Raw genomic sequence first — 22,903 nt, 5'->3', positions numbered from 1 at the left:
AAATTGATATCCAATCTCCTTAGCTTAGTCCTCCAATCTATCCAAATTATCTGTATTAAGCCTTGATAAGACCCCATCTCGACTAGTGTGACCAGATTTGGTCATCTGGGTTTTTTCTAGATTGGGAGGAGGTGGAGTGACGAAGATAATAGCAAATCTATGGAATGAACCTTATGAGAACAGGTTGAAGATTTGTGGGTTGCAAAAATTGGTTGATAGGCGGAAAAGGGGGGATATGATTGAGAGACATTCAAATTACCAAAGGGTTTCTATAGGATTAATTCAGAGGATATTTTTGAGAACAGGACTGGTAATGGGAGGATTAGGGGCCATCCATGGAATCTGGGCAAGAGTGTGGTCATTAAGGGTGTTAGAGCGTGGTTTGTTACTTTTAGATTGGTGAATGAGTGGAATAAGCTGTCAAAGTCTGTTGTGGGTGATATGACTGTGAATGAGTTCAAGAAAAAGTATGATAGATACTGTGTGAATTTTGAATAGTTGATGAACATGATGTTCAGGGCTTCCCTCGATGAGGCTACGGCCTCCTTGGAGTTGCCCGTAATAATAATTATAATAATAATAATAATAATATATATAATATATAGAGGGGAGAGAGAGAGAGAACCCAGGAATTCTACTTTCATTGGACCTTCAGTGCTTTGTATATTTTTCTGCCTGTATCATACTTTATGATGGCATTATGATGTTTGAGAATAAAAGGCGTTAGGGGATTTATTTAATTTAATTTAATTATTATTATTAGTAGTATCTTGTGATTTAATAACCATTTTAGGTATATTGTCTATTTTAATTAAAACTGTGAAGAGATTTATTTCAGGTAGAGGGCATTAGTATATATCGAATGTGTCTATGTCTTGTTTAAAGGTAAGTGTGATGGATTTTTTTGAAATAATTAAGATTACTAACATTCTTTGAAATGATGATGTATGCTGTACTTTATTATATTACTTTAAATTATATAAAGCAAAGAAGAGGAGTTTAACGTATTTAAAATAGCTTCTTTTTTTTTGTAGTTCGGTGGTATTATTGTTCGGGTCATTTTGGCGGTAGACAAGCCTGTAGTTTAGGCTTAGTGTACTAATTTCGTAATAAATTAGTTCGAAAATTTTGTGTTCCTTGTTAGCTCTTCGTAAGACTCTTTGTTGCCGTTTATTTTATTCACATTCAACGAAAAAAATTTAAAATGAATCGGAATGTAAACTGCCATTATTGTTTGTCACGTGAGTTGTACGGGGGGAGGGGAGGAAGTCACGAAATATGCTGTGCTATAACGAGTATGAAGTTGCTTTCTCTGTATCGATTCATTGTGGGAAAATTAATTCGTTATATTTGTTGAAAAAAATATCCATTATTGGTGTGATAATAGGCAGTTTATGTCGAGAATGGTTATTTGATTAGTTCCGAAGATATTTGCTTGTAATGAACTAACCAATTATTATAATAAATTTAGTTTAATCCTTTATCCAAGTGTGAGCAAACAAAGTTTGCGCCTGAAAGTATCTTCAGGACTGGGTTAAGGTGGTACAACACCTCGTTGCAAAGGTGGAGCAAGCTACCAACACTCCTATCAGTATCTCCTATAATGCAAAACACATCTCCTTGCAGATATGTCTAATGTTATGCATTCCCTTAGTGGCCCACTAAGGGAATGCATAATATTAGACATATCCGCAAGGAGATAGTGGGCCACTAAGGGAATGCATAACATTAGACATATCCGCAAGGAGATGTGTTTTGCATTATAGGAGATACTGAGATAGGAGTGTTGGTAATTTGCTCCACCTTTGCAACGAGTTGCCCTGGTGTTGTACCACCTTAACCCAGTCCTGAAGATACTTTCAGGCGCAAACTTTGTTTGCTCACACTTGGATAAAGGATTAAACTAAATTTATTATACTCTAGCCAAGTGAAAAATAAACTTTCAATAACCAATTATTAAATTAGTCATAACATTAATTAACAGCAAACAATAACCACTAAACGGATTGCCTGTGTTATTACACCATTTATTTTTTTTTACTGCAATATTAAACACCAATTTTTTCCCCACACAAATGTGTTTTTTTTATACCCACAATTTTTATTTATTTATTTTTATGTTCATGAAATGAACAAGTCCAGCCAAATGATGTTAATGAGGTCACAGTGGGAAACATTTAAAATGAATAATACCCTGATACAGTACAGGGCCCTCCTTTTGTAGCTGTACTGCAATACAGTTTTTCTGCAAGTTACAACTGTATTTTTTAAGGAAATTACAACATAGAGTAATAACTGAAATAAATTTAATTAACACTTTTAGTATTTCAGCAAAGTGCTATCATCAGGGAACAGAATACTATAAGATACGTGCTTGCAAGGACTACATTAGGTAATGAAGATAAGCATGTTCAACTGAGAATTGGCCTAAATTCCTAAAAGGACTACATTAGGTAATGAAGATAAGCATGTTCAACCGAGAATTGGCCTAAATTCCTAAAAGGTGGCCTTGGCTGTTGGGCTGAAGTATGAAGAATGAGCTTTCCAAATTTTGGACAATTTCATGCAACCAAATTTGTTGTGGTTAGGATAGTTTTGTAAGGCAGAAGCAGAATAAAGAAAAAGTCTTTCTTGAATTTTTTGTTGTGATGGAGTAAAGTGGCTTTCTTCCTGCGCATTCATTGCAGGCATCCAAAGCATGGTCATCAAGTCCTGAGTGACTGTAGTGATGGAAATGGATATATAAACATATAGTCCTTATGTTCAGCAGTGTTGGTTGTCCTGCCTGTTTGGCCATAGTTGGGTAGTTCACAAGTACAGGATACCTGATAAACACTTGGCAGATATAGGGACTGTGACTGGTCTTTGGTGGGAACGGATAAGGGATGCTAATTTTTTTTTTTATATGGTCTGTAAGTGTTGAAAGGTGATATTGCTTTTTAATGATTTTTGTTAGTTTTTTCTATGTGCCTTGAATATATGGAATAGTGATAGCATTGGTGTAGTCTGTTCTGGAGAGGGTGTGTAGATTTGGAGTTTTAATATTTATTGTATATGGTAGGATTCATAGCTATTGGCTAAGAAGGTTTTTATGAAGGTGATCAAGTTCAGACATAGAAAGGTCTGTTATATCTGAATTAATTAATTTAGTCCTATTAAAGTTTTATAATTGTATAGTGTTGAGAGGGGGGGGTTGATTGCTTGTAAAGGTACCAGTGTGTGTGTGTGTGTGTGTGTGTGTAGGTTTTCTGTAAACAGAGAATGTAAGGGATCCATCTGGCTAGTGTGTAATTAAAGTGTAGGAACATGAGATGTCATTTTCTTCTTCTAATGTGAAGTGGATCCTGGAAATAAAAAGTATCTATCTTGAGAGTATCCAGGCCATGCAGCCTAATGGAAAACACATCATCAGCAAAGCAACAGTGGCTATCACTATTCTATATATCCAAGGCACATTGAAAAAAAAAAAACTAACAAAAATCTTAAAAAAAAAAAAATACAACCTTTCAAACACCTATAGACCATATAAAAAAATTAGCATCCCCTATCCATTCCCACCAAAGACCAGCCACTGTCCCTGTATCTGCCAGGTGTTTATCAGATGCCTTGTAGTTGTACACTATCCTCTGTAGCTAAACAGGCAGGACAGCCAACATCAGAATTGCTGAACATAAGGACTGTATTTCCTTCACTACAGCCACAGGACTTGTTGACCATGCTTTGGACACCCGTATTGAATATGCAGGAAGAAAGTCACTTTACTCCATCACAGCAAATATGACTATGAAAGACTTTTCCTTGAATCTGCTTCTGTCTTATAAAACCATCCTAACCTCAACCGATTTGGTTGCATGAAAACTGCTCCAAATTTGGGAAGCTCTCATTTTCCATACTTCAGCCAACAGCAAAGGATGCCCAATTTAGTTTAATAGGGGGCACCATTTAGGACTTTAGGCAAACTCTCAGTTGACATGCTTCATCTTCATTATTTAGTATAGTACTTGCATACATGCATCTTATTATATAAGTGCATCCGTAGTGCAATTGGAAGAAAGACGGTACATTGCGCCCTTCGATTGGAATAGGTCTAAGTTCGATTCTCGTCGCGATGGGAGGAATCTTTATCTGGACGATTTCAATCGAAGGTGAGTTAGCCAATCTCATATGGAGGTAACAGGGTTTTTCATCCCGCATAGAAATCGGCCCTTCAGAACACATGCAATTTACAGACAAAAATACTAGTTGTGGTGGTGTTGGAGGTGTGCAGTAGATGGCGTTGATGGATATAATTCATAGTAGAGGTTCAGTGCAGTGGTTGAGACAGTTGTAAGTGCCCTCCTGCGATGAGTCTTCGGACTCCTTGGAGGTATCAGGAATAATAATAATCTGTTCACTGATGATAGCACTTTCACCTGAAACAGTAGAAGTATTAATGAAATTTATTTTAGTTAATATTAGTCTACTTTTCTTTTGTTGTTACAGGGTGAGCAGTATTCATTTTAGTAAAATTATGGAGATTACAACTGTGTTAGGAATAATTACTTTAATTTCTAGACATTTTGACTTTCATATTAAGGTCATCTGGAGTATATACAGGGTGTTCGGGATAAATTTGACAGTTTCGTAAGGAAAAAGAAAATCTTCTTTGTATCTATTAAATTTAATGAATTGACAAAAAAACATTACAGGCAGAGTTAATTACAATACTATCAACAAGATTTACTCAAAATAACCACCATTAGCATCGATCACAGCTTCAATTCTGCTTCGGAACCTCGAACAAGCTGATGCTACAGTCTCCCTGGGAAGGGCCGCAAAAACTGTTTTAATTTTATCCATTAACTGGGCTTTTGTATTACTGGAAGTGCGATTGGTGTCTTTTTCAACTGTGCCCCATACAAAATAATCCATGGGGTTAAGGTCTGGGGAGTTTGGAGGCCAAACATTTGGACTGGTGAAGTCGTAGAAATTTTCAGACAACCATTTTTGACTTTTCCCAGAGGTGTGGCAAGGGGCCGAATCCTGCTGCCATACATACGGCCTACCATTGGCTACCCTTGTTATCCAGGGCTTGACTACAGTTAGCAACTCCACGAACAAAGCCCGAATTCCAATGCCAGGGTTCTTCAACACCTGTTCCTGCAGATTTGCGAGGAATTCTGCTGTACGAACGCAATCAGATCGTCTGCTAGGGATCTTTCTTCTTGCTACATCCTCGTAGTCACCATTGCAAGTCTCTAGTTCATGCCTGATTGTTTTTACTGTATTCAGGGAGCATTGGGCAGCAGTCGTAATATCCTTATTTTGATGGCGGGCACGAATCATCATGATACAAGTTATTCTCTTCCATGATTCAGGTGGGTTCCAGCTATCCATCCTTTCTGACATCTTGTATATGAATGAAGAAGGGTCCAAACTTTTAAATGAAGAGAAGTGTGTGTTAATACATGTAACTTACGGAAAAATATAATTAATTATAAATATGTCAAATTTATCCCGAACACCCTGTATATATACATACAAAGAGAAGCTACATTATATTTTTAATAGTAAGCCAAAGTGACAATGATTTGATCAGTAATATATTTTAATAATAATAGTCTATGTTGTAATTTCCTTAAAAAGTACACTTATGAATAGCAAACGTATAAGCCTTATGTATAAGACCTTGCAAGCTATAACAGACTATTCTAGTTCACTTTTTTATTATGAGATTACATTAATAATGTATTTGTTGGTTTAATATAGATATATTAATAGATATATTAATATCAATATAGATATATCCTCATAATGTAAAGCAGTATTACATCTCCTTGGAGCTGTGTGTTTTTACATAATAAAAAAATATCAAGAATAGTGAGGGAGCGTGCTCCACCTTTGCATCGAGTTGCCTTGGTGTGGTACTACCAAGTGGTCACTTATGCTTGGATTCGCCAATAGTTCGTCGGCATGAAATGCTTAGATCATAGTTTTCGATCTTAGAGTTTCGTGTACTGGCTGAAAAACAATAAGGGATTTTTATTCCCTTAATTTATCAACTTCGCCAGAAAAAAATAGCCATTTGGCTTTTCATCTTAGTTACATATATTAATATCGTTGTATTATTTATTATTATATTATGTAGGCACTTTCATGGAGTCATGGGAAGACTATACAAACGATTATTTTAACATTTCCCATCATACCACTTAAGCTCACTCGCTGCATGACTTCCTGATAACCTATTCCACATTCTGGTAGGAGGAGGGGAGGGTGGAGATCAGTTCTCATTACCCTTTCTAACCATTATCTTGTACATCTTCCAGTTGCAACTGACTTTGTTTTTGCAATGTATTGTAAAATTTCTTTTGCATATACTAAAATCAATTTAGTATGTTTGTCATATTTCCTCTTTTCTATCAACCAAATTTTGTAATCCATAAACAACTTTCCTTAGAGCATTAGTCAAAATTTAGAAAAAAACAAAAAAAAGAGAAAATAAAACAGTGGGAATTAGAGGAATGTTCCCAAGTAAGTGTTTTGTATAAGATTTATGCAGCATTGTAGGAGGAATGGATGAATGTTTTGTATCTGGGGAGTGAGTTTAAGGGATGAATGAATTTGGACAAAGAGGTAGAGCCTACACTTGAATGTGTTTGGTATCCAAGAATGATATGATGAATAAGTATCGAAGAATTGTTATGTAATTAGTATGAGAATTGAAATAGAGTCAGGGAAACTAAATTATGATGGGAGGAATGGTATGAATCTGTGTAAGACTGACAAAGTTATGTAACCATATTATGTTGGAATGGACATTATAATGGAAATGATCATGTGAAGAGAATGATTTTGTGTGTTTCTAGTTTTGAACCTATCATGCATGTGCAAACATGTCTACATAAGTAAGGCACTAGATAAGAACAGGGATCTGCAAGATGTCCATTTGCGTCATGCATACAGGAGTTTACAAAAAGCATGCAGGTAACATGTCTCTACTCGAATGTTAGGAGTATCAGAAACAAAGAAGTTTGTTGCCTTGATCAATATATTGGGACCTCAGATTTTAGGGATTAGTGGGTCCTGGATATTAGAAGCAGACATACTAACTGGTATCGAGTGTATTTTTAGTATTTACAGTATTTTTAGGAAGGATAGATGGTATAGGAGAGGAGGCAGGTGTGCTGCTAATCATATTTGATGACTTGAATCCAGTTATGAGACCTATGACTAATATTAGTAACAGTTTTTATGTGGCAGTGAGTTTGAAGCCATCTGGTGTGAGATGAGTCTTACAAGATCAAATACATAATGTGGATCAATTACTAATAAAGAAATTATTTACCAAATAAAAATAATGGGTAAGAAATGAGTAATCATAATGAGGGACTTTATTATCCAAGCATTGATTAGGTAGCAGTAAAATCTCACAAGAAGAATGAAACTGAATTTCTTGAGTTGTCAGACAACTTCCTCAAGCAGCATGTGATAGAAGGAACTTGAGGTCAAAGAGTTAGATTTAATTATAGTGTCAGAAGGGGTTTCAGTTAAAGATGTAATCATTATAGTTCACCCAACCCCATCCATGGTATCAGTTATCTGCAGTTAATCCTGATCTGTAAATTATCAAATGGAAAATTCCAGAAATAAACAATATATAATTACATTGGCAAAGTGGATACTAGATGCAAACATTATTTCAAAACCGAATGTTTGTAGAAACTATGAAAGTTTTGTAAATTGACCTGAGAGCTTACAAGAACACAATCCTCGACATCCCCGAATTGAATTGCAGAGAGGCCTCTGAATTACTGTATATTATTGTGTATAATGCGAACTAGAAATTTTGTTTGAAAACTAGCCCTAAAATGCCATGTCCACGTATAATGCGATCTGTTAATCTTGTTCCATAACATTATAAATAATACAATACGAATTAACGAAAGAAATATTTATTTTAAAACAAAATGTCAAAATCCTTTAAATTCTTCATCTTTTGAGTCATCAAACATTTCATTTATAAATTCATCTGTAGGGATTGTGTCAGTAGCAGTTGTCGTCATCGTCTTCATGCTCTCCATTTTGTTGTGCGTCATCCTCGCTTTCGTATATGATGTGATCTTCGGATCCATCCATTGAATTACTTATTCCACATTTAAAAAATGAGCATCGAATCATTTCATTGAATCCCATGCTTCTTTAACCCAGCTGGTGACTTAGGGTGATCTCTGGCTTCTGAAAATTCCCACCCTTTGTCATCTTCACCAAACCAGATGACATCCATTCTCTCCATTTTTTACGTAAGTGATCTTTAAACGGCTTATTCAAGCTGACATCAAGCGGCTGCAAAACGAAAGTTAGACCACCTGGTATGACTGCTAGGTCTGTACATAGCTCACTTACTTTTTCTTTGCTTGTCTCCGTTAAATGCGCCCAGAACATATCCCACACTAGCATGCTTTGTTGATGTAACAAGCTACCTGGACGTATGTTCCATACTTGATCCAGCCACAATTGCACACCTTCATCCATCCAACCTTTCTGATTGGCGCGAACAATCACACCTGCTGGAAATTTCATATGCTTTGGAATTTTCTTCCTTTTAAATATCACTGTCGGCTTTAATTTGGTTCCGTCTGCCATGCATGCTAGAACAATGGTAAAATGCGTTTTTTCATGTCCCGTTGTTTTTATGAAGACACCCTTTTCACCAACTGAGTTTACTGTTCGATTCCCAGGCATATCAAAGTACATGGGTGTCTCATCCATATTGCCAATTTGGGAAAGTTCATATCCGTGACACTTCCGTAATTTTATGATAAATTTATGGAAGGACTGCACTTTTTCTTCAAGCTGCTTTGGTAACTTCTGCGCAATTTTTGTTCAGTGTCATAATGTTAATGCTTTGCATTCCATAAATCTGTTGCAAGACCCAGGCGAAGCAAGAAAAGATGAAATACCTGGTGTGTCCTTGAATTTACCATTCTTGAGTTGTAGAGCTCGAAAATGAATTGCATTTCTTATTACTATAATGCCATCTTGTCATTGCGTCAAAATCCATTCATTTAGCTCTTCTTCGAGTTCTGGAAAGGATGCTACATCTCCATGATGGACACATTTCGTTTTGGGGATTTTTTCAAGACTGTCTTTTTGCTTACGCCAAAGTCTAATATTACTCTCGGCCACACCAAATTCTCTCATAGCAACACTGTTACTATGTTCTTCTGCAAACTGCACGACACTCAATTTAAATCCTGCTTCGAAAGATGAACGTTTATGTTTCTGTTGGCTCATTTTCAGGCTAGGTTTGTTTAACGAATAATATTTAAAACGAACTGTGGTTAAACTGATATACCTAACTGTACTCTATCATTCAGTGACCGAGCGCGCATCGTATCTGCCCGTAATGTAAGTAGCTTTATGCACAGATACTATGCGAGTGGGTCAAGTAGATTTGGTTACATACAATATATACTACCTAATGCCTATGCAACCAAATCTACTTGACCCACTCACATTCGGCGACTGAGCGTGCATCGTATCTGCGCGCTCGGTCGCCGAATCCTAAAAAATGTTATATTTTTTAGGATCTGATATAATGTGAACCCCTAACTTTAAGTAGTATTTTTTACCATAAATTTTTTGCATTATACGTGATAATATATGGTAACTTAGTAGTACAAGTTAAGGCAACTTGTGGATGCTGAGGATTGTATTCTCATAAGCTCTCAGGTCAACTTACGAAATTTTCATAGTTTCTACAAATATTCAGTTTTGAAATAATGTTCAGGAGAGAGAGAGAGAGGCAGGAGGGTGGCTGCTCGTTTGATGCGATCTGCTGTGAGATGAAGGCCAGTAACACAAAGTACACAGTTGGTTGTTGCTATAGGCCAGGGAGTTCCACAGATGATCTGGAAGACATGCATTGCCAAATTATTACGAATACAGGTCGAGTGATTATTATGGGGGACTTCAACTATGAAGATATATATATATATATTAGAAGGAAGAAAGATCACATGGCAGGAAAAAAATAGAATTTATACACCTGCTGAGAGATAATGTGATGGAGGGGACTAGGGGGTAGGCAAGTATTGGACCTGGTCATAGGATCAGAAGAGCTATCCATAACCAGGGTGACAACAATTGCCAAGTGGTCTGATGGGTTAAGCATCCTTAGCAATATGTTCTCTAAACTTTAACTCTGTCTACCACCACCACCACCCATAAATCTGTAACTTCATCTGTTTCCTGGAGTACAGTGCCATCAATGTGATACATAGCTTGTAATCTATTTATCCCAAAATGCATAACTTTATATTTCTCACCATTAACTTTTGACTATACTGACAGCTTATTTAAATCATCCTGCAAGCTCTCCATATCATCTTGATTGAGATTGATTATTACTCTACCTAATTTCACATCATAGCAAACAACTGATTATTTCCTATATAATTTATGTACAAATTAAACAGCAATGGTCCCAGCACTGAATCTTGCACAGCACACCACTGGTCACCTGTTTTCACCTCGATTCTGCCCCTCCATATACCACTTTAATATCTGTCCAGCAGCTACCCTCTTATCCACTTAACCATTGTAATATCCATCCTCATCATCAAATTCCTGCCATGTACCCACAAGGGGTGTCATTTGTCCTGATATTTTAACAGATTTCCATGTGGTATTCTGTCAGATGCCTTTGCAAAATCCAGCAAAATCATCATGTATTGTTTCCTTTATCCAACTTAGCTGTTACTCTGTTATAAAAAGTTAGTAAATTACTAAGGCATAACCGATCCCTTTACAAAGGCATGTTGACCCTCATATAGTATCATATTTTTAATTTTTCTATCACTTTTACCACCATGCCTGAGATACTGATTGGTCTAGAATTTGCTACTGCAGTCTTAGAACCTCCCTTATGCAGAGGAATTATATTGCCTTCTTTCCACTCCCTTGGAACTCTTCCAGAGCTGAGACTTTAAAGAACCTAGTCAAAGGCATTGCCATTTCCCTTGCACATTCATGCAAATTAATAATAATAATAATAAAATCCTATCTGATATCCCATCTAATCCCACAGCTGTATTTACAATGAGATTCTGCAATATCCTAAGAACCTCCAATTCATCCACCTCTGTTCCCACATTATTGTCACATAGGTTAAAGCAGTAACCTCAATATACTCTTACAGAGTGGTCACTCAATAACTCAACTATTTTATCTGCTTCTGTCTCCTCGTGACCATCATCATTCATTAAAGTTAATCTTCCATAGTCATTCTTCCTCTTACTTGCCACACAACAAAAGAATTCTTTGTGATTTCCTTTGGCCTCATCGGCTAGATTCTCATAATTTAATTTTGCCTTTCTTACCATGCTGGTCACCTTTCTCTTTATATTCTCTTCATTTTCTTCTTCCAAAGGTTGTGCTTAATGATATTAATCATCCATCTAACTCCTACCCAATTAACCCTCCTCACCCCAGGTATACAATTTAATACTGCTTCCTCCAAATGACTTAACTACATCCCATGCATTACTAACATACTTGCCCTGCAGTGTTTTATGCCATGGCACGGATTTAAGTTTCTTCCTAAGCATTTCATAATCACGTGCCTTGTAGTTCCACAAATTCCCCTTCTTGATAGAATATTCCTCATGCTTCACACTCTCCCATGTCAACACTGCATGATTACCTTCACCAATTGGAGGCAATGTTGTCACCTTGGTTATGGATAGCTCTTCTGACCAGGTCCAATACTCTCCCATCCCTAGTTCCCTCCATCACATGCTGCCTTAAGTAATTATCTCTCAGCAGGTGTATAAATTCTATTTTTTTTCCTTCTAGTCTATATCTCCATAGTTGAAGTCCCCCATAATAATCACTCTGCCTGTACTTGTACTAATTTGGCGATGCATGTCTTCCAGATCATCTGTGGAACTCCCTGGCCTATTGCAACAACCAACTGTGTCTTACTGGCCTTAATCTCACACCAGATTGCTTCAAATGAACATCCAGCCTGATCTTTAAAAAAGTACACCCTCCATACAGCTTTTAAGCCCCACCGTAAATTTGCTACCCTTATCTGTTCCACCAAAGATCAGCTCCCTCCTCTCTCAGTGCCTAAAGTATATACAGTGTACCTTGTTCCTGTAAACTGGCTTACTTCAGACAGACAGGGAGATCAGCAACCGTCCGATTAGAAGAACATAAGTCGTACATCTGCAGTCACGATTATGGTCAATCTGGCCTTGCAGACCATGTTTTGGATACAATCCACAGGATCTCCAGAAAAAAAATACCATGCTAAATTCAAAAAAGAAAGATTGTTCTTTGAATCTGCATCTGCACTCAGGAATCAACCTAATTTAAGCAAATATGGTTGCATAAAACTTCCCAAAATTTGAGAAACATTAATTATCATAGATCCCTCTTTACATCCTGGGCTACCTGCAAACGCCCATAGAGGGTGCACCATCTAAATAGGACTTTAGTTTTACTCACTATTGTATTGTGTGTTGTTACAAAAAAAATTTTTTTTTTGTAATTCCTGAAGATGTCTCTGTGATGACTGAGACGAAATATCTGAAGCATTAAAATTAGTTTTAATCCTTTTTCAGTGCTGATAATATTCCATTAAACCTCCAACATGAATTCTTCACAGCACTTAAGCCTCAACACACGGGAACAGCCACACTCCTGCTTCTTTCCTGTTCTTTTTGGATGCAATTCATCTGCTATCATCAGCAGTACTCCTCCTCACCCCCAATCCTGTCTTCTCTATCGTCCCTGAAAATACTAAACTCTTCGCATTCAATCCCTTTAATTACATCATCTGCTGTTAGCCAAATCCCACTAATGCCTATAACTTTTGGCAAGGTTGCACTGACCAATGCTAGAAACTTCTTCCTCTTGTTCCTGATACTTCTGGCATTAGAGACCAGATTTTGCTTGAGTGACTAGATTCCTTACTTGGTCATTCTCGCACTCGCTTGCTTCCACCCTAATTGTTTAGTTTCCCTGAATTTGCACTTCAGCATGCTTGGTGAACAAAGCTCTCTCCAGACACCTAACACCAAAAACCATTTAGATGCAGTCCATCGGCATTGTACAAATCCTTCTTTCAGTCAAACAGATCACAGATCCACAAATTCTACATCATTCCTTTTGCACAGTCTATGTATAGACTCATTGGCTATTAATGCCCTCCTCCTCAGTTTGCCTCTATCATACATGGTAGGAGACTTACAATATTTGCTTTTCTGACTCTGTTTTGCCTCTTCTAACAACTCCTTTATGTCCTCACTCATATAATACTTCTCACTTCTCAAATCATTTGTACCAGCCAAGACAATCATTTCCTTTGACTTGTCTTTTTTGCATCCAGATGGCATAGCTAATATTGTGAATTTTTGTACCCGGAAAAGACGATTTTGTCATACTTTCGTTAAGTACTACCCTTATCATTGAGTCTCCATACATAATTTTCTCCTTAACTTGTTTTTCTTGTTTGTTCAGTCGGTCTTTATTATTCTTTTGGATCACCCACTTCTAAGTACGGGAGGTACTTCTTAGACACTATTGTAAGGAGATTCGATGATAAGAGGTATACTTAATGAGCCATTGATGAAAGCATATTTCCCAGGTGCAAAGATAAAGGATGTTAGTGAAGCTGTAAGTTTGCAGAAGAAAGAAGTAAATGAATTATTTTTGCAGGCACAAATGATTTGAAAGTTGAGAAATATGTAGTGAGAGAGGATATGAAAGAGTTATTACAAGAAGCAAAAATGAAGTCTAAGTAAATAAAGATTGTGAGTCTGTTGTCTTGGTATGATAGGACACAATTGAGAAGGGCCATTATTGTCAATGAGAGGATTGTATAAAGGAATGGTGTGTAGTTTATAGATGTGCAGAGTGAATTTGATGGAGTGCACTTGAATGGAGTTGATACTTGGAGAAAATGTTCAGTGAGAGTTACCTGGTTTTGCACATCCAAAAGAACATGCAGAACCAAGGAAACTGGAAAAATTGAGGGGGGGTAGCAATCGAGCATGTGTCTAACCATCTCTGGGACGAAGAGTGAGTGCAGGAATCACTTCGAGGAAATAGCCACCTGTGGGATAGATGAGATGAGTGCAGGAAAGATTGTAAACAGCTAGGTACAGTTTCCTAAGTTTCGAATCTGAATCGGCAGTTAATGACATTATGCAAGGGTAACTGTGGATCCAAGGGAATGTTGAAATCTTGTACACAAATGCCTGAAGTATCAGAAATAAAGATGTTTTTTTGGCAATAGTTGGTTTGACTTGGCCAAAATTATTGGCATCAGTGAGATCTGGTTGTCAGAAAATGACGTAGTTACAGGGATAGAATGTAATGGGTATTGTGTTTTCAGAGAGAACAGAGGAAATAGGGCAGGAGGAGTATTATTAATGATAGCTGAAAGCTTCAAGTAACAACAACAAAAGAAGTTAAGGAATATTGTAGATCTGAGAGTGTTAAAAAGTGTTTTTTCACTCTGTCTGTATTTCTTTTATCTTTGCTTTATACTCATTCGCTCATTATATTCATTTGTTTTGTTACTAACTTATTCACTTGTACTTAATTTATCTTCTTACTTACTTAAACCTTACTCATTTAAAATCCTGCTCGCTGCGTTATTGTTATATCTTCTTTTACTTTCTTTATACTTTCGTTATATATAATATACTAATACAGTTCCTAAGAATGCCTTACTTAACTCCACCTAAGAACGCTTCCTTTTTGGACACTGGCAAATTTATTTTTTATTGCTGCGCTAGCCAGAGTCCTATAATATGAGCTTATTCAAGATTCAGGGAATATTCCTAGGTTAATTGGCATTCATTCTAATATACACTAAATAGATACTGGTTCTAATTTCACTCGTGGCCAATAATCTATCTTTCTCTAACACTCTCATTAAATTCCCTCCCGCTATGGTTCTAAATTTTTGCAAGTGGTAATTTGAATTCTCGAATCAAGCACGAATCAGGCATATACAACAAAACGTGTTTATTGGAACAAATTACACTTTACAGCTATAATTGGAATATGATACTAAGCTCGTCAAAATCTCTTGCTAAGTTAGTTACTCAATACTAATTTAATAGAACACTCATAGATTAACTGGGTAATCTCACACAATCTATGAAACATTAAAACTAGCTAATTATGTTACTCTAAATCAAACTCTTATTTCATGCTACATTAAAATACATTTCACAACCCATTACTATTCTGGTAAAACTCATCTACAAAATTCTAAATTCACATATATTCTCAGTCACATGCAGCTAAGGTTTCACTCTTGACATTCCTTTGTTTATCAGAATTACTCTATTTCAAATTACAAATCCTTATTATAGTCCACTATGTGTCCACTTAATATGATCTAACACTAGATTCTGTCTCATTCAAACATACAGTAAAGGTCTTTACATTACCCAATCTTTTTCTTCTGAAGGTCTGTTAATGGCCACGTGTTTTCGGGTCCTCCTTTGATCGGTTGTTTCCACAATAGGCTTACGACTACGCCGTCCGTTTTACATTCATCCCGGACTCGAACTTCTCACTGCCTCGATACGGTGCATTCTCTGCTCCTACTTGAGTGGGACATCCCTCTCTCTCGTCCTTACTCCGCCCGCTAGTCAGGAATCCTCGAAGTGAAATCAGGAACAACCAGAACAACCAGCCCTCATTATCGCGCGCATTCACTTATATTTCATCCCTTCTTTCCCATACGACCCTTCGTCTTCATGCCCCTAAGGTGATCCTCCAAGTCCTAGCTGCCGTTAGGTGCTGTATTCCAGGAATCCTGCTTGCGTCTTATTCCTCGTATCTTGTAGCTGGTGGCATTACGGCCGATACGTGCGTATGTAACTCGACCTTTGCACTCATACTCTTAACTTCTTTGGCGACTTAATAAGTTTAAGACAGCTTAATGGGACAAGATTATACTACAATTTCCTTATTAAAATTCATTAATCCTATAATCTTTCAGTTTAACTTTCAACTACAAGATTTTTCTAGTGTGTTTTACATGTTATTACATAAATTCCTTTATAACAAATTCAGAACTGTGTGCTGTCAACCAGGTATTATCTGAGTTAGCCACATTCTTATGTTAGATTCTGAATGAATAATTTCTCAAAAAATCGTCCATTCAGGATCTAACAAGGGAAATGGTTCATTTGAGGCTGTTTGGATATGAGATAGAGGTTAATAGGACAAAATATATTGTTGGTTGCAGCTATAGACCTGGGGGTCCAGGAGATGTGGGTGATATGCATTGGCTTATTAGCACAATGGGTGCAGACCAAGTAATTATGATGGAAGACTTCAACTATGGAGATATAGATTGGAAGGAGGAAAGGGCACATGGCAAAATGGAAATCAGTTTATTCAGTTACTAAGTGATAATTACACGAAACAGCATGAGATGAAGGGGACCAGGGGTTTGAGAGTGGATCTGGTAATAGCATCGGAAGATATATCTCTAACTACAGTAGCAGCTCTTCCTCCAATCAGGGGAAAGTGACCATGCAGTCTTGTCCTGGGAGGTCTCTCAACATGTGGAATTTTCAGTCAAGAAAGGGTTTATGTGGAACCACAAAGCTAGCAATTATGACAAACTTAGGATGCAACTTGGAGCTGTGCCATGGCATAAGCTACATGGAATGAATGTCATTATTGCATGGAAAGTAGTCAGGGATGGTTGGAGTAAGGCAGTATCAGACTGCATACCCAGGATAAGGAGGATAAACTGAGTATGGATTAAGTGGATGAGTAGGAATGTAAAGTAGGAGCTGCAAAAAAAAAAAAAAGCATCGTGGAAGGAATAATATAAACAAAAAAAAGGTGATCAGCATGCTCGTGAGCAATATAGAGCACAAGCAAGAAGGGTAACAAGTATGGTTAGGAAAGCTAAATCAGATTTTGAGAGAAAATTAGCTATGCAGGCCAAAGTAAATCCAAAAGAGTTTTTACACTATGTTGCAAGTAAGAGAATGATTAGGGAAAGATAACTTTATTCATTGCTGATGGTAGGAAAGTGACAGAAGCAGAAAAAATAGTTAAGTGATCAGTCTGCAGTGGTATATCTCCAGGTGGTGACTCTGCAATTACTGACATGACAGAGACTGTTGTGAGAATTGAGGTAGATGAACTGGAGGTAGTTAATTTTTTGAAAAATATCAATGTGAATACTGCAGTGGGCCTGGATGGTATGTCAGCTTGTGTGCTACGAGAATGTGCAAGTGAACTGGCAGTGCCTCTGATGAAGTTGTTTAATGTAAGTCACCTCTTTCAAAGTTCCAAGGGAGTGGAAAGATATGATCATTCCATTACATAAATGTGACTCCAAGACAGAAGTAGCAAATTACAGACCAATTAGTATCTGAAATTGGTTAAAAGTAAAATTCAGGAATGAATGGATAGGAATATGATACTCTATAGGGGTACAGCATGGCTTTGTCAAAGGTTGGTCCTGCCTCAGTAATTTATTCACATTTTCTAATAAGGTGATAGTGGAATTGGATAAAGAAAATAGTTACAATATGATCTTGCTGGATTTGCAAAGACATTTGACAGAATACCACATGGAAAATTATTACATAAGTTGAAGCAAATAGGAATGGATTGAGGTTGTTGGAATGGATAAAAAGTGGCTGATACACAGACATCAGAGGATGGTGTATGGTGGGATGGAATCAAGGCAAATGAGGGTGACTAGTGGAGTGCTCTAGGCCTCTGTACAAGGAACACACTACTCTTTAATTTGTGTGTATAGATTTGGGTGTGGGAGATATTCAGTTGTTTGCCAATAGTGGAAAACTGGGGAGTGCAATAGTTGATAAATATATATAGATAGATGTCTTGCAGAATGACTTAAAATAAATTGGTAATGTGGGCAAAGGACAATGGTTATCAATTTAATTTTGCAAAATGTAAGGTAATGCACTTTGGGATTGAAAAGGTTACATACTTTGTATCATGTTGATGATACTAGATTACAGGAAGTTGATGAGGCTAGGGATCTGGGGATGATGTTGGATAGAGATTTGAAACTCAGAGGACATATTGCAAGCGTTGGCAAAATAACTCAGGATTACTTGGATGTTGAAGAACATATTGACAATAAAGGTATATTAAAGGTAGAGGTTATTATCCCTCTTTATGATGAGGATATGATTTGGCCACATATTAACTACTGTGCACAGATTTGGTCACCTGCATTTCTAGGGGGCTGCGAGGTGGTGCAGAGGATTCAGAGATGAGTGACTAAGCTCGTGCCAGGTCTGGAATGTTCACTATGAGGATAGATTGAAGGTTGCAGAGTTTAGCTCACAAGTGGAGAAAAGGGGATACGATAGAAACTTATAAGTTACTGAAGGGATTTTCTAAGATTGATGCAAAAATTTTTTTTCAGTACATAGGAGTAGAGGGAAAACAAGGGGTTACACTTGGAAATTGTCTAAGAGTTTAAGAGTGTGGTTAGTCAGGGTGTGCAGACTAGGTTCTTTATTTGGACAGTGGTGAATGAGTAGAACAGGTTCTCAGAGGTGATTGTGAGCACCCTAAAGTGAATAAGTTTAAGATGCATGATACATATACACACTTTTAAAAAAATAATAAATTTTTAGGGAAATTTTTACATTGCTACTCTCAGAAAAAGTTGTTCTTCCGACTTCTTTTCCTTGAAATTCCTGCATTGATTATCTAGGTAAATGTTCTTTTTACCATTTCAAACATTCAGTACTTTCATATATGTTTTTTTCTTCCCAGAAAGTTATCAGAAGACTGTTGGCTAAACTGGATAACAAAAAGTCTTTTGATCATGATGGCATTTCTCAGCTTATTCTGAAGTTTTGTGCTCCAGAGTTGACTCTAGTTCTACCATGTATCTTCTGCAGCTTGGAAATTATTCCATGTTCACTCTATACCTAAGAAGGGTTACAAATCTTTACCATCTAGTTTCTCTTTCAGTTCTTCCTAAAGCATCAGAATAAACCATTGACACTCATCCTTCTCTGTTTAAGAAACAGCTGAGAGTATGGATTCTGCCTCTTTCAATCAGCAGAGGACCTTTTATTTGCTTATATCATCTACTTTTGGGCAAATGCCATGGAAATTGCTAGGGAATTTTAAGTTATTGCTCTTTATTATCAGGCATTTGATAATGTTTAGCAAAAAGGCCTATTAAGTAAACTTCCATCATATGATTGTCTGTTTTCCTCTGACTTGTAATGGGTTATAAGCTTTCTCTCTGGTTGGAGACAGCCACTTAAGAATGAAAGCATAAGCAGACAGAGGAATTAATAATATGGATACCTTATTTAAAAAATTAACTATTTATTAGCATAAAATTTTTCACTCCTGTTTCATAGGCATCTTCAGTATGAAAGGAATAGAACATAGCAGAAAAATTCAAAAGTGTAACACTGATGTTTTAGTAAGGTAGCATCAGTCAATTATTACTAGTCCAGTTGAAAAAAAAAATAATGACAAGCAGGATCAAGGAACACTATTTCCAATCCATCCATCCATCTGTTCATTGGACATCATCAGATGCTGTATGGTCACTCAGTTGTTGCTCAGTTATGTGCTGCACCATTCCCAGTCCTGTTGTATGCTTTTCTGGAGGCTTCAGCTTCAACTCTTTGAAAATCAGTCACTCCAGACACAACACGTCATTTATCCATCCATATCACTGATGGTCTACCCCTTCCTCTTTTTTTCCAGGAACTTAGCTCTACCTTCTATTAGTGTTTCAACAATTCCTCTTTCCATCCTTTCAATGTGTCCAAAGTATTTCAACTTTCTTTTGTCAGTATCCTTAAGGAGTCTTAAAGTGCCCATAACTTTCTAGCATTCAGTATATGATATCCTCAGTAGCCTTCTTTAACACCACATCTCAAAGCAGCTATTTTCCTGTCAGACTTCTTTAGGTTTCACGTCTTGCATCCATAAGTCGCTGTTGGAAAAAACAGCTGTATCCAAAATCCTCAACTTTGTTCCCATGGAGAGAGATCCATCCTTCCAGATTTTAGACACGTCTCTGATTGTTGTTTTCGCCATTCCTAATTTTTTTCCTACATTCTCTGAACAGCAACTTTTCACATTAATAATGGATCCCTGGTTTGCTGACTTCCTCAATTCTGCCTCCATTCAGGTACACTTGTTTCTCAGCAGCTTCCCTTCCTTTGTTTCTTTAAGAACCATATAATTTTTATCTTGTTAGGATTGAGCTGAAGTCTTATGTTCCTACTGATCTCATTAACTTTGTCTACTATTTCCAATTAAGCCATAATTTTTCATAATGTATTCTGATCCGTGTAAGCATGAAGGAAAGGTTTTCCAATGAAGCCTTTCCATCAGAAACTTCATGTGCAGACTAGATTTCTTCCAAAGGACTCTGAAAATTATGTTCATTGCACTGAAGAGCAACATGTCCTTTTTTTTTGATTGACCAAAATATGATAGACCGAAAGAGCAAGCAATCTGGTAGACATCTAGAAGTCAAAGGGTAAGGAAGTCGCTTTGACTGATGAAAAAAGACAAAAAAGTATGTCAAAGAAATACTCCTTTGACATAATGGATGGAAATGTATTTAATTTTTTCTGAGAAGGAGATGAATTCCTTACATTAATTGATTTGCTTTGTTGATAAAGCTGAAATCATTGGCTAAGCACATCATTTAATGTTGAAAGCTTTTTTCACTTGGTTATGCTATAAATTAAAGATGGTTTGATTCATGGTTTATTCCTTTATCTAAGTGTGAGCAATCAAAGTTTTCACATGAAGTATCTTCATGACTGGGCTACTTGTATACAGAGGCTAATGACTTCACATCAGTTGCCTAAGTATTCCATAATGCATAGCATTATGAGAAGGACCACTACTCAGACCAGTTTGACCTTTATTGAGGTCTAATCAGTGGCAGCCAGATCCAGAAGGGATACCATCAAATTGTAGCACATGTACTTCACTTGAGCACTATTCACCTCAACCTTCCAAACTACACCCTCTTTAACTCCTTTCGACCCAAGGGTGGTGTCTGTGCATACATCTGCTCCAACATACCTTGCCAGCTGCAACAACCTTCTGACCTTCTCACCCAACCTAGAATCGCCCAACTTTGACCTTCTTTGGATGAAAATATCCATACCCAACTCAGGCAAATTCATATGCTGTCTCTATCGTTCCCCTAATGCAACCAACCACTCTGCACTCTTCAGTTTCCTCTCTTTAAAAATTGACTTTCCCAACAGCAAAATCGTTCACTTAGGAGATTTTAATGTCCACAAACAACTGGCTTTTCTCCTCCAGCTGTACAGATCTTGCAGGCAGAGATGCTGAAACATTTGGCATCACTAATAACCTTACACAACTAGTTCAGATGCTAACCAGAATACCCGATAACCCAAACCACTCTTCAGATACCCTAGACCTCTTCCTGACCAGTGACCCTTCCAAATACACAGTGAATGTAGAGATCCTGCCAGGCAATTCTGACCACAACCTAGTGTTCATCTTCTCCTCCCCCATGCAACAACATTTACACAGCCACTCCCATACAAGAGTAGTTTGGCATTATAATAGCCTTCGCAACTTCTATGCCTCATTCCCATGGTTAGGCTATTGCTTCTGACCTTCCAACCCAAAACACATGCACCGAACTCATAACCAAAGTAATCCTCACAGGCATGGAATCATACATTCCCCACAGACTCTGACCTGCTGTTCCCTAACTAAACCCTGGTTTTCCAGAAGATGTGCCAAAGCTGTACAAATGAAAAACCAAACATACCATTACTGGCTCAAATCAAGAACCCCATCCTTCTTTAGAGCATACCCTGTCCAAATGGTAGCCAACCCTTTTGGTCCTTTGCCAAAGCAATCGGTCAAACTTCTGCCCAACTATATTCCCACCTCTATCATACCCAGATAGATCCATTGCATCATCACTTACAGAAAAGGCCAGTCTCCTGGCCTCACACTTTGCTTCCAATACATGCATAATTGGCAATGGCAAATGTCTCCCCAACATTCCAGGTGCCCAACATATGATGCCCACTATATCCTTTTGTCAGAAAGAGATCAGCAAAATACTGTCCAAATTAGACACAAAAAAGTGTCATGACCCTATGGCATTCTTCCAATTATCCTGAAGGTTTGCGCACCAGAACTGTCTCCTGTCTTATGTCGCTTATACAATGTGGCCATAAATTAACTTTCCCTCTTTGGAGGTATCTGTAGTTTCAACTAATACACAGAATGAGACCACATTTTATATTGAGACTTTCGAAGGCATGGGAGATGAATTCCGCAAAAAAAGATTTAGTACCAAACATTGCCGATAGGGGAAATTTTGGCGCTGGCGGAGCCAAAAGCAGTCAGATATTTGCAGTAAATGCAGGTAAAAAAGGATTATGCAAATTTTACTGTGTGCACGTGACAGTAGCGCCTCCAATCCCAATGAAAAGGGATTGGGAATGTTCAGGCAGTTATTTGAATGACTGACGAATTGTGCTCAATATGCGTCCTACCTTGCCTCAGCATGCTTTACTTGTTAAGTTGTTTTACCTTAAACAGTGCAATGCTGTAGCGACCTTTCGGGAATTTAGAAGGCTTCGTAACCTACATACAGGTCTTATGTCAGCTGTAGCACTGAGAGCTAGAAACTGGATCACTAGGAGTTAGACCTGGCAGAGGACGGAAAGCAGTGCAAGAAGAGACAGTAACAGGGTCCAGGGGACCCTGATTGTGATGAATAAAACATTATTTCCTGTGAGTTCAATCACTACATTAATTTCTGTCTCTCTCGCAAGTTGTTGTTTTTGTTTAATTATTATTATTCTTATTTATCATTGTAACGCACCACATATCCAGC

The 22,903-nt window shown here is 37.4% G+C and overlaps 1 protein-coding gene across 4 annotated transcripts in view; it reads left to right on the top strand.

The window, feature by feature from the left end:
* Positions 1-855: 855 nt before the first annotated feature.
* LOC150100704 (uncharacterized) overlaps positions 856-22,903 on the top strand; it is a 136,630-nt gene continuing 114,582 nt past the window's right edge. For 2 of the 4 annotated variants that reach the window (XM_090402032.1, XM_090402036.1), the window contains exon 1: positions 856-885. The gene's annotated coding sequence lies outside the window, so the exon portion shown is untranslated. The remainder of the gene's footprint in view (positions 886-22,903) is intronic. The other 2 variants (XM_090402035.1, XM_090402034.1) reach the window with 2 other exon arrangements.

Source organism: Typopeltis vanoorti, chromosome 12 (assembly GCF_054136105.1).
Source record: "Typopeltis vanoorti isolate ZY-2024b chromosome 12, IOZ_Tvanoo_1.0, whole genome shotgun sequence".
Lineage (NCBI taxonomy): Eukaryota > Metazoa > Arthropoda > Arachnida > Uropygi > Thelyphonidae > Typopeltis > Typopeltis vanoorti.
The sequence above is the reverse complement of the archived record's forward strand: the minus strand, read 5'-3'. Positions and strand labels throughout refer to the sequence as shown.